Source organism: Canis lupus, chromosome 10 (genome assembly GCF_003254725.2).
Source record: "Canis lupus dingo isolate Sandy chromosome 10, ASM325472v2, whole genome shotgun sequence".
Lineage (NCBI taxonomy): Eukaryota > Metazoa > Chordata > Mammalia > Carnivora > Canidae > Canis > Canis lupus.
In genome coordinates, this window is record NC_064252.1 from 11,687,847 (window position 1) to 11,704,304 (window position 16,458).

The 16,458-nt window shown below is 48.7% G+C and overlaps 1 protein-coding gene and 1 long non-coding RNA gene across 4 annotated transcripts in view; one reads left to right on the forward strand and one right to left on the reverse strand.

The window, feature by feature from the left end:
- YEATS4 (YEATS domain containing 4) overlaps positions 1 to 16,458 on the forward strand; it is a 76,498-nt gene that overhangs the window by 43,835 nt on the left and 16,205 nt on the right. For all 3 annotated transcript variants that reach the window (XR_004819266.2, XR_004819265.2, XR_004819264.2), the window contains one exon: positions 5,972 to 6,083. The gene's annotated coding sequence lies outside the window, so the exon portion shown is untranslated. The remainder of the gene's footprint in view (positions 1 to 5,971; positions 6,084 to 16,458) is intronic.
- LOC118355903 (uncharacterized) lies at positions 2,944 to 10,751 on the reverse strand. The gene is made up of 3 exons (XR_004819267.2): positions 10,481 to 10,751; positions 9,597 to 9,682; positions 2,944 to 3,250 (listed from the first exon to the last, which is right to left on the reverse strand). It is a non-coding gene; the product is annotated as an uncharacterized LOC118355903 (long non-coding RNA).

Sequence of the window (16,458 nt, forward strand, 5' to 3'; positions counted from 1 at the left end):
CCACGATTGAATAACTGCACCTGGGATTAACCTTGAACAACTGGGAAACTGGACAACATACGGGAGACAACTGTTTTTTGGACTTTGGCCGACAGGTAGCATGGGACTGGGACTGCGATCCCTTGAAGAGGGCCTCCCTCTAAGAGGCCATGACTTTCTGCCTGGAGGCCTCTGCCCTGCGTGGACGAGCAAGGGGGGGTCCCACGTAAAACACAATAGTCTTACTAAGTGGAGGTGACAAAGATCTGAATCCAGGAGGGCTGAAGCTGCTGGAAGTTTGCAGGCCAGAGCTGCAGAGAGAAGGACGCCACCTAGGAAAGGAGTTCCAGAAGTCCGCATGGGCTTCTTTGGAGTCCTGGCTGGGTGCAGTGAAGTTCCACGGTTTGGGTAGAGAGAGGCTGGGGAGCTGCGAACTATACAGCTCGTGGGCTTGCACGGGGCCTGCTCAGGTTGTGACGGGGCGAGGTGGGAGTGGGGGTGTCCTCCTTGACCACCAGCAGTATTCTACAGAACCCTGGAAAAGCCATGCTTCGGTAATGGTACTGAACTATTCCTGGAATATGAAGCTGACTTTATGTCCATCCTAAAAAGGCTGCAAAGCAAAGCCCCCAAAGGATCAAGGGCCCTTGCTGCCCAGCATCCCAAAACATAGTTCTTAAAGGAAGACAGCAAAACCCACACAGACACTCAACAATGTAAAACCCACAATGTCCCAGCATCCAAGAAAATTTTACTAACTGTGTCAGGAAGCAGGAACATGTAACCTGTAACCAGAAGAAGAATCACCCAGAGAGGACCCGGAAATGATGAAGGTGGCGAGGATGAGCAGGCGAGAGCTTGAAGCGGCTCTCCTAACGGGGCTTGGCTACTTAAATGAAAACATGAACAAAGTGAGGCGAGGAATGGCAGGTGTTTTCAAAAAGTGCAGTTTCAACAGAGGAGTGGAGAGGGGTGCCAGGGACAGGGGACGGATGGGGAGCACGACACAAACGTGGTGTTTATTCCAGAAGGGGGGGGCTGCAAAGACAGAAGACGGCAGCAAGGCCTATCAAAGGTTTGGATTCTTGTCTTTCCCTGGGGAAAAGAAAAAGAGAAGCTACAAATGAAAGCTAAAGAGAATTGTCAGAAAGAAGGAATTGTGTGAGGCTAATGGTTCCAGGCAGCTTTGGGGAGAAAACTTTAATTTCTAAGGAGAAGAGGAATGATTTTTCCCTGAGATAATGGAAAGAAGCTGAATATAAGATAGAGACAGAAAGTTCAAGGGAATTAAGCAAAGCCTGGGTAATTAATGGAGTTTCGGTAAAGAGGAGGCAAAGTCATTTATGAGAGGTCATGGGGTTGAGGAATCCAATGAGTAAAAAAAGAAAAAGAAAAAATGAGAAGGAGGAGCCTGAATCAGAGAAAACGTAAGAAAGGAATAAAAGGACTACAAAGGGGGAGCCCCAAACAGCCCCATCTCCCCAAACGCTGTGAACTGAGTGGCCGCCAGAGTTGGTAAGAAGGAAATAATAAAATGTGAAGGAGGAGGGTTTGAGTTCAAATATGTAAAAGGAAAATGATGTCCTGTTTTATTGTAGTATATCCTGACCCCAGTGAAAACTTTCTGGGAGGAAACGTTAAGGGGTCAGGATGGTGCAGACACTGCACTGGACGAGAAGGGTGATGCGAGGTGGGAAGAAGGGTACGGGTAGGGGCGCCCGGGGGCTCAGCAGTTGAGGGTCCGCCTTGGGCCCAGGGCGGGACCCCAGGGTCCCGGGATAGAGTCCCGCATCAGGCTCCTGCAGGGAACCTGCTTCTCCCTCTGTCTCTCTCTCTCTCTCTCTCTGTGTCTCTCGTGAATAAGTAAATAAAATCTTTATTTTTTTAAAAATGAAACAAGAAAAAATAAGTAAAATAAAAATGAGACAAGAGTAGAATGGCTGTAATCTTCAGGCCACGAAACGTTACCGTGGAAAGTAGGTTCGTAAACTGGGATAATAAAAGCAAACCTAAGTGACGCTGGGCAGCAAGACAAGCCCCAGAGCTGCTACGTTTCTGAGCTGCGTGTCGAGGTGGAAGCGTCAGGCTGGGAGTCAGAGGACGTGATGTTGGGTCTGGTCTCGCAGTGACCGTCTTCCTGGGCTACTTACCTCCTCTCGCCGGGTCTGGTTCCACGTCTGTCAAATGGGCACAAGGCCAGAGACGCCTACTGTGGGTGAATCTGCACAAATCAGACGAGATCATCCGCAGAAACACTGCGTTCCCTGTTCAATGCTGTGAAACCCAAGACACGTGTAGGCCTTTTTGGGGTCACCCGCGCAGCTCACAGTGATGCATCTTACTCTGAGGTGCCTCCCCGTCCCGCAGGTGGATTTCCTGCATCATCCCCCCCCACTGACCCTCGACGGTTGGACCAGGATTCGAGCAAGCCATGTGAGGTAGGCCAATCGGATTATCCCGGGAACTCAGAATTGGGACCAAATCTATCCAATCTGAACTGATTATTTGAACAGAAGTGTAAACTGTGGAGCAATGGGTGGGTCATCTGCTGCCTGCTGAGAGCAGGGAGATGGGAAGAAAGCCTGTCTAGAGAGAGAATGAAACTGATGGGCAGCGGGGAGCAGAGATAAGAGTGAGAGAGCGAGAGAGCGAGAGAGAGAGAGAGAGCACTTCGGATAGCTGCACAGTTCTGGGTTCTTCTCTCCACCTGTCTGCTTCACTGGCCTGGGATTCTATATGTAAAACACTCCTGTGTCCTAGCAATAAAATCCTTTTTTTTTTTTTTTTTTTTTTTTTTGTAAATATGGCTTGTGTGTTTTTCTGTACTTTTCAACTAAAGAATCTTAACTAAGGCAATATGGTAGGTTCGATAGTGTCTGTCCCTCGATCCTACCCAAAATTCATGTCTACCCAGAACCTCCGAACATGACCTTATTTGGAAATAGGATCTTTGCGTATGTAGCTAAGGTGAGGTTATCCTAGATTCCAATGGCTTTTAATCCAGTGGCTGGTGGTGTTCTTATAAGAAATGCACAGAGAGGAAGCCCTAAGAAGACGAAGGGTAGGCAGACATTGGTGCTGTGCTGACAGAGGCAAAGGGATGCTTGAAGCCACCAGAAGTTTGAAGAGCCAAGAAGTCTTCCTTAGATCCTTTAGAGGGAGCGTGGCTCTCGTGACACCTTGATCTTGGGCTTCTGGCTTCCCAAGCAGTGAGAGAATCCATTTGTGTTGTTTTAAGCAGCCTAGCTCGTGGTGCTTCATTACAGCAGCCCTAGAAAACCAACACAAGGAGCATTATAGGACAATCCACCCCAAAACTGCTGTTTTCAGGCTGTGCTGTCATGGAAAGGGTGAGACTCTGTACCAGGGAGGGACCCTTGAAGCTCTCAAGGTCTTCTGGGCCCGCAGCCCCTTTCTGAGAAATAAGCCCTTCGTGGTTTGTTCTGCACAAAGTTGTTATATTTTTTATCATGTGAAACCACTGCTACTCCTCCAGCCACACCTGATTGGAACCAAACTTTCCCAGGAATGAGCTAGTCAGAAGGAGGCCAAGAAGAGTTTGGTGTCAAACTACCGGATGGGGCTCACTCTGCATCAGACGGTGACAAGTCAACTCAACCAGGAAATACAAACCCTAACTAAACAAAGAGTAGGCAATATCCCAATCTATGCTGAGTTTTTGATATCTCCCCGAGCCTAGCGATACCCCTGTCTGGGAAGCTCTGTGACCAAGAAGGCTGCCACGGAGCAGAGGACACCCCACGGTGCCCCAGGACTCCTAGCAACAAACTCCCATTATTAGAGAGCATCTGGGCGCGCATCCTGTTTCAACTTGTTCTACTCTGCTCGGGCTTCCATAATAAAATACTATAGGCTGGGTGGCTTAAACAACAAAACTTTATTTCTAATGCTTCTGGAGGCTGGGAAACCTAAGGTCAAGGTGCTGGCCAATTCAGTTCTTGATGAGAGTTCTCTTCCTGGCTTTCAGATGGCTGCCTTCTTGCTGTGTCATCAAATAGTCTCTCCTCGGTGGGTGCACAGAGGGGAGTGGGAGAGGGAGAAGGAGAGGGAGATCTGTCTCTTCCTCTTATTATAAAGCCACCGATCCAATCAGATTAGGACCCCAACCTTACGACCTCGGTTTAATCTTATTAACTCCTAAAAGCCCTATCTCCAAATATAATCACATTGGGGGTTAGCCTTCAACCCTTCTCCCTAATACCCTGTTAGGATCTTTTCAGCAAACAACTGGCTCATTCGTGATTCTAATGCAGGGGTTACACTGAAAGATAATCTCGGATGATTTCTGTTGCCTCACCAAGATACAACGTACTTCTAATTACATAAATGAGAACACACACACACATACATATATACACACATATGAGTATACATTTATAGTATATATATTCATAACGTCCCACATGCCAGATGTTGTGCTAAGTGGTGTATGTAAAATATATATATATTTCATTTCATCCTCACAACAGTCTCATGAGGCAGGTCGTGTTATTATGTTCATTTAACAGTCTAGAAGATCAAGGCACAGGAAGGTTAAATAACTTGTCCAAGCTCATACAACTGGTATGTGCTAATCCTGGGACTCAACCCACACAATCTGGCTTCAGAGTTCATGAATTAATAAGCCATAGTCCCAGCTATGAGAGACTGCTAGTATAGTGGCTGGAGTAAGGGAAGATTGAAATCAGAAAATTATGGGCAGCGTACTCCTTTGGGTGAATCGTCTCTCGGCCTACTAGTCCCTATGGACTTTGATGGCCATAGGTTAACTGGCCATCCCAGAGGTAAACACAACTTGCCTTGGAATAAGACGTGCATGGCTCCACATGTTTACTTTATCTATCTCTGCACATTGGGCAAGCCATCCAGTGTATGTGGAAAGGGATGCAAGATTTTTCTCATCACATTCTGTATGTACTGAGCAAAGAGCTGGTCGCTCTCAAGTTTTGTCCCCTGGGCAGAAAAGGAAGAAGATTGTGTTCCTTCCCCTTGCTCTTACTGATCAAGTGCTCCTGTGTGCTCCAACAAGACGTTCTTCTTAGTTGGATGAATGGATGTGTAGAGAGGCAAGAGGCCAGGACTTATGGGCTCAAGAATGTGTAAGATTTATTGGAGCTGCTGGTTAGAACACTGCTGTTTTCGTGAACTGGACCAAAATGCTCTCACACCAAGCTTGCACCAATAAAATAAATAGCCTCAGGTGTCTATCGACCTAAGAGGACCTGCCTGGAGTTGATATAATTGCCAAACCACTCACTGGGAACTTGACAGATGAGTCCTTTAGCTTTCAGTTCACGATGAGAATCTGCACCAGAAAATAAGACTAATCCTTTTTAAGGAGAAATACAAATTCCTATTTTCTTAATCTTTCATTCATTCAACAAATGTTTATTGAATGCCTACTAGTGATAGGCACTGTTCTTGGAGATTGAAGTAGATCGAGCAAAACAAAGATTCGTGCCCTCATGAAACAGGTATTCTAGTAGGGAGAGATAGATAATTAGCAATAGACATCATGAATAAGTAAGTTATATAGGGTATGCTAGGTTATCAGTGGAATGGGAAAAGAATGAAGAGCAAAAATAAGAGGACTTGAAACTGTTGGGGGCTGGTTGCAATTTTAAATAGAATAGTCAGGGTAGGCCGTGTTGAGAAGGCAACACTTGAGGAAGGACTTGAAGGAGGTGAAAGGACTGGCCAAGTAGATATCTGGGGTCAGAGCACACCAGACAAGGGAAACAGCAACACTGGAGTGCTTGGTATGTTTGAAGAATCTCGGGAAGACAGGGTGGCTGGAGCAGTGGGGTGGGGTGGGGGGGGGATTGTGGAAGTCTGGAAAGGTAACAGGAACCTGCAGACCACTGGAGCGACCTCTAGTTTTACACTGTAGGATTCCTATTCTGAATGATATGGGACCCTATTAGAGGGTTTTGAGCAAGGACTGACATGTTCTTTCTTCTGTTGTAACCAGGTCTCCTTGACTGCTGTGCCGCAAGCTGGGCGTGTGAGAGCAAGAGTAGAAAGATGGAAACCAGATAGAATGCAACTTCTGTTATCAAGACAAGAGACAATGTCGGCATAAAGTAGGTCGTAATAGCAGAAGTGATGAAGAAGTAATCAGATTTGGGGTCGCATTTGTGGGTAGAGCCAATTGGAATTGCTACGGATTGGATATGGTGTGTAAGAAAGGAAAAAAAAAAAACAACCATATGAGTTAGATGAGTTAGATACCTATGACCATCAAGATGGAGAAAGGCTGCAAGTTGTTGGCCGTACAGATCTGAAGGGCAGGGGGAAGAACGTCTGGGCTGGAGTTATGGATGTGGGAGTTGTTGGCCTACAGATGGGGTGCAAAGCCAAAGGCTGAATGAGATCACTAAGGAAGCGTGTGTGGATAGAGAAGAGGTCCGGGCCTGAGCCTCTGAGCGTGCCAAAGGAACAAGTTGGGGTGGGGTGGGGACGAGGACTCAGCACAGGAAGGGCATCAAGATAGAGTAGTCAGGAAAGGGGAGAAGGCTGGAGCGACGTTCTTGACCAGGCAAGAAGGGGTGCGGGCTGGTATGGGGGGCGGCTGGCCCTGGCCAGGAGCTTGGGGAGCCCCTCTGTCCTGACCCCACTCTCTGGCCCACCGAAGGCCCCTCCATATCCGGCGCTGTCTTCACACAGTGCAGGTTGTTCTTGCTGATGGCCTCCCCAAAGCAGTTGCCCGTTGGCCACTTGGTGAAGGGCAGTTCCATGAGCGGTCAGTGCTCCCCGGGCACGTCACGCAGATCTCATTGTTGAACACGACGTATTTTCTGTCCTTCTGCTGAGATGGCCCAGGTCGGAGGAGCTAGAGTGGGAGCCCAAGGGCCCCACGGCTGCGCCGGGAACACAACCAAGGTCTCTGGGGCCTGGTGGCCATGCTGAGATTCCATAGACCGAGTGCCCTAAGAACAGAAACGTGTGGCCTCCCGTGCTGGAAGCTAGAAGAGAGAAGTCAGGGTGTCGGCAGTGTGGGCTCCTCCCGAGGCCGGGAGAGAGAATCGTTCCGGCTTCTCCTCGGGCATCTGGTGACTGGTTGGTGGTTTCCAGCATTCTTCCCTCACAGATGCGTCACCTTAGGCTTTATGTCCACACGGCGTCTCCCTGTGAGCTCATCTCTCTGTGTCTAGGGTTCCCCTTTTCATAGACACCAGTTGTATTGGATTAGAGGCTCACCCTACACCTGTATGAGCTCATCTTAACAAATTGTATCTGTAAGGACCCTATTTCCAAATAAGGTCACATGCTGAGGTATTGGCAGTGAGGACTTGGCCATGCGAGTTTGGGGGGGAACACTCAATTCTACCTATGACAGTCTTCCAACGTCACATTTAGTGCCAGCCTCAATGGTAGAGATCAGGCGGTCGCAGATGAGGAGGGACTGGGAACAGGGGGATCGAGGGCTTCTTCCTTGCACGGCTCTCCGATGCCAGTCCTGTCATTTGAGTCTGTCGTCTGTGATGCGACTCTGACGTGACTGCCTTGGCCTGTTTTAGAAAGCAGGACCTTGAAGAGTAAGAGGTAACAACTGGGAAGGTGAAGAGCGTGGGGATTTGTAGGAGTGGGTGTTCCTCTGAAGCAGTGGCCACGTGCGTCGAGTACACATTTGCCTTTTACCCAAACAACCAGAAGTGCCCAGCATCCTCAGGCATCCCTCCTGAGATTCTGATTCTGTGGGCCCCGAGCCAGGAACAGGCATTGTAGCACGCTGGAGGGTGATCCCGGTGCCCCCCACCCCGACACACCAGGGGGTCATGGTGTGACAATAGTGACAATACTGGGGCACCAAGACCCTCAGGTTGGAGCCAGACCAGGCCTTGCCATCCAGACAGTGGGCAGCACTGGGGAACGCCTGCTCCCAGGGCCGCGAGGGCCAGAGGAGACCATCAAGGCCACCTCTACAGGCGGCACACCCGCCCCGAGGGGGGGAAGCCAGGGCACCTGGAGGGCTATGGGCAGAGGGAGAAGCAAAAGCAGGACTTCGGTATAAGAGGATTGCAATGGATAAAATGAAGAGAGCAGAGAAATGTGAGCAGCTGCCCCTAAGCCAGGGTCTAGACCAGTCAATGTCTCCTTTCTTTTATCTTTTTAAAGATTTTAATTTATTTATTCATGAGAGACACAGAGAGAGAGAGAGAAAGAGAGAGAGAAGAAGAGACACAGGCAGAGGGAGCCCGACGTGGGCCTCGATCCCGGGGCTCCAGGATCAGGCCCTGGGCTGAAGGCAGCCCTAAACTGCTGGGCCACCCCAGCTGCCCAGTGTCTCCTTTCTCTTCACCAAGTCACCGAAGCTGTCACGCTTCAGAGCAGGCCACCTTCCTGCTTCTGGGGTTGTTCTGGGTTCCCCAAACAGGTACTTTGCCACGAGACCAAGGGCACGTCTGTTTTTGGTGGGTGGTTGTTGGGGTCCTCTGCTTCTCGCGGCACTGCCTTGTCCTCCGCATCCAGACACAGAATAAGAGCCCGAGGAAAACCCCGGAGTGTGTGATTGTGCGGGGAAAGCCACCGGGGTCTGTAGTGAAGTAGGGTTAGACTCTGCTAAGTGCGCTTCTTGAGAACCCTGAGTAGAAAGATCCGTGTCTGCATCATTTCTTTACTCTTCTTTCACCTTCTTGACCTCACTGAGTGTTCACAAGAACCCCAGAATACATATTACCCTCACTGGACAGATATTTTAAAGATGAAAATATGGGGCACTTGGGTGGCTCTGTCGTTGAGCATCTGCCTCCGGCCCAGGCAGTGACCCCAGGGTCCCGGGATTGAGTCCCGCATCCGGCTCCCTGCATGGAGCCTGCTTCTCCCTCCGCCTGTGTCTCTGCCTCTCTTTCTGGGTCTGTCATGAATAAATAAATAAAATTTTTACAAAGAATAAAGATGGAAATATGACATGCCCTTTTTCTGCTTATAATCCTAAGTGATTCCTCATTGTTCACCCATTGGCTCCATCCTGGGGGAAATATGTTCCAAGGAAGTAACCTAAAAAAGGGGGGAAGCCAATTCGTACAAGGGTGTCTGTAACAGCTTTATCCACGACATTAAAAACTGAGAACAAACCAAAACCCAGTCATGAAGGGCAAGGCTAAGCCAATCCTGTCTCCCAACCCGCTGGACCACTCTGTACCTGCTCTAGGCGCTAGGGCTGCGGCCTACCCGGGCTCGAGGCACGGGTGGGGCTCAGGGTCTGTGTCTACAGGTGCCCAATGCGCAACAGGTTTAATGAACAGCAAGAGGAACAGCCTGATTTCAGGTCTGTGCACACGCTCTGGCGCCAAGAGCAGGTGCCAAGAGCAGGCTGGGGAGGTCATGAAAGGTGGGGCGCCCCATGTGCCTCCCAGCTGCTGCTTAGGCCTGACCCGCACAGTTCTTTTTTCTTCCTTTTGTTTTTTTGGTTTATTTTTTTAAAGATCGTATTTAATTATTCACACAGAGAGACACAGAGAGACACAGAGAGAGAGAGAGAGCGAGAGGCAGAGACCCAGGCAGAGGGAGAAGCAGGCTCCGTGCAGGGAGCCCGGTGTGGGACTCGATCCGGCGACCCGGGGTCACGCCCTGGGCAGAAGGCAGATGCTCACCCGCTGAGCCCCCAGGCGCCCCGACATACACATTATTTCGGTGGGAAAACCCATTTGTCCCCCGAGGACCGTCACAGCATTTCATCCTGAGAAGAGAAAACGAGACGCGGCGGGTAAAACCTCAAGGCCTCCCTGTGCAGGGGGCGCGCGGGGCAGGTGCGGCCCAGTTTGGGGGTCGGCGGCCCCGACTTCGGGGACCCCCCCGGGCGGGCTGCGTGTGCCCCACGCACACCGGAGCACTTGGCCGTGCTCACCCTGCGTCTGGCCAGTCGGGGGGGGGGGGGGCGAGGAGGGGGGGCGGGGGGGCACAGGGGGGGGCAAGCGCAGTCCTCCTCCCCGCTACCCAGGGGAGACCCGCTGGGGCCGGATGACGCCGAGGCCCGGGAGGGGCGGGGCAGGTCGGGGGGGGGGGGGGGCGGGGGACCCGCTCAGACTCGATGACCCCGAGGGCGGTGGGGGGGGACGGGGGGTTTGAGCGCTCCTGCCCCCGTGGCCGCTACGGGCCTCGCACATGGGCCTCGCTCAATCCCGCCTTCTCCTGGCCTGACCCCGCCCTGGAAACACTGGCCGCCGCGCCCCAAACTCATGTGACCCTGGTTTGTGTCCGAAGATCAAGGTCATCACTTACAAGGAGGAATATGGGGGGGCGGGGGGCAATATTCCTGTTGGACAGTCTGCAAGTTCTGCTCCCGCAGGTGAGACCAAGCCCAGGTCGGAGGCCGAGCGCCGGGGTCCTGGGAGCCTCCCCACCCCCATCCGCCCAGAGCCCCCCAAGGCCTTTCGGCGTGTGCCCCCCTGCGGGCCCCAGCGCACGACCCCTTTCTCTACCCCCCCCCCCCCCCCCCCCAGTCCTTGCGACAAACCACGGCCTCCGGGCGGGCTACCTTTACTTTCCAGCTGTCACAGCCCCCTCGGCCCTGGTGGCTCTGGGCCGCGCCTGTGTCGCCCGCTGTCCCCATCAGGCCCGGGGACTCACTCCTCCGCGGGGCTGCTCACCGCCCAGCACCTGGGGGTGCCCCAACAGGGCCGCTGACCCAACCGGCTCTTTCTCCACCTGCTCTAACCGCCTGGCCTGGCCTGCCAGGGTCAGTTTTTGTTAAATAGAGGCAGGGAGACATCCATCAATCCAGAGATAGAGAGAGAGAGAGAGAGAGAGAGAGAGAGAGAGAGAGAGAATCCTATTCCCGGACTATGACCTGTCCAAACGTTATACCCCCAAAAGCCAGCCTTAGGAACACTCGGGCCTTGGTGCTCTCACCCCCACCCACCTGCTCATCTGATCCTTCCATCCTGATTCCCTAGCCTCACCCTGCACCCGGCTTATGCCCGCCTTACTCTGCCTCCTTACTTTGCTGACCAATGTGACCCCTTCCACAAGCACATTGATTTGGATTCTCTGAACCGCCCCCTCCCCCCACTTTACCCACCTCAAGGCCCAGAAATGCTGAATCAGTCTGAATTCTAACATGGACCGCAAGTGACTTGTATGCATGCCAGCCCTGGAGAAGCTCTGCTGTATTATTTTTATTTTTTTTAAAGATTTTATTTTTTTTATTTGTTCATGAGAGACCCACAGAGACAGAAGCTCCGCTTTAAATCTGTAGGTTCCTTGCTCTCTTGTCTCCTGTCACTCTTAAGATATCAGCATCCACCGTACTAGTTCTCTATGGTTGCATATAAAATCACCTCAATTTATCGGCTTGAAGCAATGCTTACTCTCTCACAGTTACTGGGCATCAGGAATCTGGGCAAGAATTTTTAATTTTCTTTTCTTTCTTTTAAGAGAGAGAGCTGGGTAAAGAGAGAATCTCTGGGGTAGAGGAGGAGGAGCAGAGGCAGGGGGAGAGAATCCCAAGCAAGCTTCTTGCCCGGCACAAAGCCAGACATGGGCCTGGATCTTATGACCCTGACATCATGACCCGGGGGGGAAACCTAAAGTGGGATGCTTAACTGGCTGAGCCACCCGAGCACTGGGCAAGACTCTTCTGGACGCTCTGCTCAGGAACTCACACGGGGTGCAATGATGTGTCAGCTGGACTTCAGTCCTCCCAGGCTTGGCTGCGGAGGAGTCACTCCAAGCTCACTCATGTGGCCGTCGGGGGACTCATGTCTCCACGGGCCGTTGGATAGAGGCCTTCCTGAGTTCCTTGCCTGGTTGACCTCTCCACCGGGCCGCTCACAGCACGGCAGCTGGCTTCACATACAACAAACAAATGAAAAAGCAAGGGAGGGCAAGTAGGACGGAAGCCAGAGTCTTTGTGACCAAATCTCAGAAGGGATAGCCCATTATTTTTTGCCTTACTTTATTTGTTAAAAGTAAGTCCGTAGGTCCAGGCTACAGTCAAAGGGAGAGAGTTAGACCAAGGCATGAGCAACAGGCGGGGGTCTTCAGGGGCTGTCTCAGGGGCCGCCTACTACACCCACGTTCATTGTCATCTACTACCTTGGCTGACTAATTTTCTACTCAGTTACACGTCTGGGTGGCCATACATGGAACCTCAACACCACTGGGAGTTTGAGAATCTCCAAACTTCTCCCCACTGTGCTCTCTGTCTTGACTACAACTTTTAATTCCCTCTACTTGCCCCACATCTTTACTCCTCTTACACCATCCTTGACGGCAAACATGATTTCCTATCCCTTTCCACCTTTCTCGTCCTCACATACTAACACTCTTCCAGTCTCACTCAAAGCTCCATACGAGGTGGGGGGGGGGCTTCCAATGCAGCCAGTTATGTTTGGCCTTACTAAAAACCTAAAAGCACCCACACTCACCTATTTGACTTGTGGGATTGTCACACTTTCCCTTCCTCCACTTTAGGGCAAATCTAGGATTCTCTGCTTTTTCTTCCATTCCCAGGTTGATGAGCATGCCTGAGGGAAATCATAAAACCACGCCAATTTGTCTCATTTATAAATGGATACTGTCTAACTTCATCTGGGTAACAACTCTCTTCAGGGCTGCATCTCTACAGAATTTACCCAGCATCACCTCCAGAACTTTCTCATTCTCCTCAAGTCCCCACACCCTCATTGACCAGCCTTGGTCTATCCTGAGCCTTCCTCCAGTGGAAGCCTATTCCCATTGGCTGTCTCCACTTTAGAACGCTTTCATCTCGTTACTCATTATTTTTTGTCCTCGTCTCAGAGGAATAGGTGCTGGTCTTCCCTTGTGGGCCTAAACTCTTCACATACCCTACAATCCATTCTATCCCCCTTCTTGACTTCACTCCATCAGTTCCTCCCTCTGTCTGGATTGCCTCCTCCCCTTCAGCTTACAAACATGTCCACAGTAAAAGCGACCTTGACTCAGTTACTCCCCCAAGCTACAACTTCATCATTTTCTTTATTTCTACCTCTAATTTATTTTTAGTTTTATTATGATTTTCAAATATAAAGAAAGGTAGAGGGGTGCTCGGCTGACTCAGTCAGAAGAAAATGTGACTCTTGATCTCAGGGTTGTAAGTTCAAGCCCCATGTTGGGTGTAGATATTACCTAAAAATAAAATCTTAAAATATAAAAAAGAAGAGTATCATAATAGCTACCAATATACTTGCACCTCGATTGAACAATTGGCCATGTCTTCTTCATCTTTCTTTTCATGAAATATTTTAAATTAAATTATAGACATCATGACATTTCATTCCTACATACTTTAAAATGCATCCCTTAAAAACAATATCAGGGATGCCTGGGGGCTCAGTGGTTGAGCGCCTGCCTTCAGCTCAGGGTGTGACCCCAGAGTCCTGGGATCGAGTCCCACGTCAGGGTCCCTGCATGGAGCCTGCTTCTCCCTCTGCCTGTGTCTCTGCCTCTCTTTGTGTCTCTCATGAATAAATAAATAAAATATTTTTAAAAACCCAATATCATTATCATAATTAGCAAAACTAATAATAATGCCTTCATATTATATAACAGACCATATTCATATTTTCCCAATGGTTTCAAAAAATGTGTTTTACAGCCTTTTTTTCAAGCCAGGATTCAAATAAAAACCACACATTGCTCAGGTTGTTGTATGGCTTAATTATCTTTTGATTTCAGTAGTACTCCCCACCCTCTTTTTTATGCCATTGAATTGTTGGGTTGGGCCCCTTGTCCCTAGCTTTGTCCCACCTTCTGGATTTGTCTTGTTTCCTTTTTGGTGTCATTTAACATGTTCATCTACCCCTTTATTTCCTGTAAACTGGAGATGGAATATAAAGGCTGATTTCAATTTAAGTTAAACATTTTTGTCAGGAATATTCGTAGCTTATGTTATGTACTTTATTTTTTTTAAGATTTTATTTATTTATTTATGATATACACAGAGAAAGAGGCAGAGACACAGCAGAGGGAAAAGCAGGCTCCATACAGGGAGCCGAATGTGGGACTCGATCCCGGGTCTCCAGGACCACACCCTGGGCTGAAGGCAGCGCTAAACCGCTGAGCCACCCGGGCTGCCCTGTTATGTACTTTATATTGCGTCACATTTTAGACACACTACTTCTGACTGTCTCACTTTTAGTGATGCTAACATTTATTACTGAGTTAAGGAGGCCACAGCCAGATCTCCCCACTGTTAAATTACACTTGCAATCAGCAAATAATCCATAGAGTGATATTTTAGTACTATTTTTGGCAAATCTGCCGATTGTAAACATCCTTTATTCTGTAAGAATGAGTAGTGTATCAGTCATGGTTCATTAGATAAAACCGAAACCAATCTAGATTTTTTTTTTTCATCAGAAAGATTTAATTCAACTAATGAGCTCCCAAATTCATTGGAAGAGCTTGGAAAGAAGGCGAGGTTAGGCCTCCAGGGGCTGAAACAGAATAAATTTAGTGCCTGTGTCCCAAGGCTCATGAAGCCGCCATTGCCATGCTGCAGCTATATCTCTTGAATCTAGGACCTAGAATTTAGCAGAAAACCTCATTGTCTCCACACCCATGCTGGCCAGAAGCAACGGTCAAAGGAGCAAGAAGATGGCTTGCACCTAATTTCTACTTTCCAGGTCTAATGGAAGCGCATTTCATTTTTGGAACCTAATTCATATCCTGAAGACTAGATATAAAAGAGTCTGCTTTTTTTTTTTTTTAACTTTCCCACCAGCCTCTGCACACCAGTAGATATCATGGATTATCATGACACCTATCACCATAGGGCAACGGCAGAAAAGGGGGTATACCTGAGACTTCTCAGGTTCTGCGGCAGCAACGAGAATCGTTCTCATAGGCTCCCCTCCCTGGGCACGTTGCAGAGAAGGTAAAGGCCAACAGTCACTGCTTCTCCATATGCCTTTCATCTGTGAAGATTCTGTTAATACCTCTCATCTTCTCTTGCCTCATTTTACATTCTGTTGTACTTAATGGTTGTAATTTTCAAATTCTCATTTTTATTAGAGTTTTGGGAGAAAAAGAAATAGCAACCTTTTCAGATCTACTAGATGATTCTCAAACTGTTCCATAGACACGTCTGAGTGATAGGCTAGGCTATGTCCTCACGTGGAGGATTTGTGAGATGTACCAGCCTACCAGAGTGCAAGTATTAATCACTTTAATTTAATGTAAGCCCTGCCGATACTACCATTTTTGTATTACCTCCTCATTTCTGTATACCACGTCACTCTAAACTTAATGGCGGGTAACAATGAACATCTCACAAACAACAAATATTATCTCACAGTTTCTGTGGGTCAGGAATCTGGTCTTCATGTTCTTGTTTGGCTCTAGTTCACTCATTTTCATTGCTATAAACTGCTCCATGGCTTGTGTGTACCAAATTTATGTATTTATCCTTCTATTAATGGACATTTGAGTCTCTAGTTTAGGGCCATTGTTAACAATGCTGACATGAAAAATCTCTTACATGTCACTCATAAAAAGACTTGTTAGCACAGACTTCTTGGCTTTATATCTAGGACTGCAACTGCTGGCTAATGGGTATGTGTGTTTCCAGTATTTACTAGGTATTTTCAAATCTCCGAAGTTGTACTAGCAGGTGCGTGAGAGTTTCTGATGCTCCTCATCCTTACCAATGCTTGGTATTGTAAGGCTTATAAAATTTTTGGCAGTCTGATGGTTAGGAAAAGATATCTGACCCTGTTTAACTCACTGATCCCTTGAGGTTGGGTCCCTTTTCTTATGTTTATTGATTATGTGTTCTTCTGTGAGGTCATTGTTCATATCATTGGTCAACATTTCAGTTGGTTGTTTTTTGTGGGATTTCTTTTTTTTGAGAGAGAGAGAGAGTGCCCGAGAGAGAGAGTGGAGAGGAGGGACAGAGGGAGAGGGAGAGAGAGAGAGAACTCTAAGCAGGCTCCACACCCAGCACAGAGCCCCATGCGGGGCTCAATCTCATGTCCCTAAGATCACAACCTGAGCTGAAATCCAGAGTCAGATGCCCAACTGACTGAGCCACCCAGATGTCCCTCAGTTGGTCGTTTTTATATTTCCTCTGACATGTGAGAGCACTTTATACATTCTGGATATTACCCATTGTTAGTTACACTGATTCTATCAATGAATATTTATTGAGCACATGGTGCACTTAGAGGATAGAGCAGTGAACAAGACAGATCCAAAAAAAAAAAAAAAGGCAGATCCAAAAAACCTCATAATTCACAAGGCACACATTGTAGTGTAGGGAGAGAAACAATAAACACAATAAAAAAGCCAAGTTTATGTATGTTAGATTTTACATACCCTGTTATAAATGCTATAGGCAGAAATGAAGCAGGGAAGAGGGATGGGGGTTGTGGGGAAAGGCTACAGCTTAAAATAGGGTGGTCAAGGAAGGCTTCACTGAGAGACTGACATTTGAGTAAAACCTGAGGAGGGTAGGGAAAGTGACCTCTGAGGTATTTGGTGGAAGAGCATCTT